Here is a 1,473-nt window from a genome sequence, read left to right as displayed (position 1 = left end):
CAACAAATGCTAATCCAATATCAATTTGCTTATACCTAGTACATGCTTGAATGGAGTAGGAAGAAGTCAGATTTATCCAGTCCTACCCCATGACTGTGGTCACATTGTTTTTAATGCTGTTACTGTTTTCTTTACCTATGTGACGCATGCTGAATTCCCCGCGTAGGAAGTGTGCTATATTGTAAATAAAGTTGCCTTGTTTTGCATAATGCTAACGGTCTATGTGGGAATACAATATCTCTTGCAATTTGATGTCTACTGTTTAGTCATTTGCGGATAAACTGTAGGCAACCTGTGACATAAGCTCTGAGGCAGAGTTTCCTCTAAGAGCAGCCTGCTGTCTTTACCTTTGCTGTTTTATTTCTTCCATTCAAAGTGGGCGTGTATCTTTCAAGTTGAAATGTTCACTGAACTGATGTACTCTGGCCTGTTTTGTCTCTTTCTGTGATTCAGGTTTTTCAAATCATCTGCTCTTCAAGACAACAGCGTGAGTGGTGACACTGACTGTTCAATGTGTTTGCAGGCTTCAGTGAAAGACAGATTCATCTAAATCAACAAACAGAAGCTGTTTCTTATTTACTGTATTTCACTTGTTTTGGTAAAGAGTCATGTACTTTTTTTATATAGTATCTTCAGCTCATGAAAATGTGCCCCTGTGCAGAACCAGACCACTTCCTGTAGAAAAGAAGTCAACTGATGTGCTGCCGCATTACTGCAAACTCTCTTATTGTTGTTAATTATGCTGTTGATAAATGTAAAATAACACTTCTTTGACTTTCAAAAGTGTCAAACCTCTTGTGGTTTTCACCCACCACATCACTCTTTTAGTTCCTTTCAGAGTAAACAATACCATTCAGACATAGTGACACCACAGACAGTAAACACAGGAAACCTTTAACAGATATGCTTTTTGGCTACAATATCATTTTCATCATTTCATGGCTCCTTCTCACTTTTCAACTTTTGGTAAGACAACTGAAGCTGTTGTAGGTGAATCTAGTTCTTGTTTGAGACCTGAAGTGAAAGTGCAGCTCAGCATGTTGCATTTACTTTTCAAAGTAAACAATACCATTCAGACATAGTGACACCACAGACAGTAAACACAGGAAACCTTTAACAGATATGCTTTTTGGCTACAATATCATTTTCATCATTTCATGGCTCCTTCTCACTTTTCAACTTTTGGTAAGACAACTGAAGCTGTTGTGGGTGAATCTAGTTCTTGTTTGAGACCTGAAGTGAAAGTGCAGCTCAGCATGTTGCATTTACTTTCCAGTCTATTTTGGCTTTCATTTTGGGGGATGTAAAGAAATCCAGCAGCTTTCATGCTGCACACATCTGGAATAAAGCCCACCAATCGTCACAGACGAGTGAATAAATACACTGATCAATGTATTTTTAAAATATTGATTAGAGATTACAGAAGAGGAGTTTAACTGAGAGCAGCTCAGCAGGCACAGTGTAGAAATAGTG

This window comes from Monopterus albus, unplaced genomic scaffold, assembly GCF_001952655.1.
Source record: "Monopterus albus unplaced genomic scaffold, M_albus_1.0 scaffold194.1, whole genome shotgun sequence".
NCBI lineage: Eukaryota > Metazoa > Chordata > Actinopteri > Synbranchiformes > Synbranchidae > Monopterus > Monopterus albus.
Note: the sequence above shows the minus strand (reverse complement) of the source record.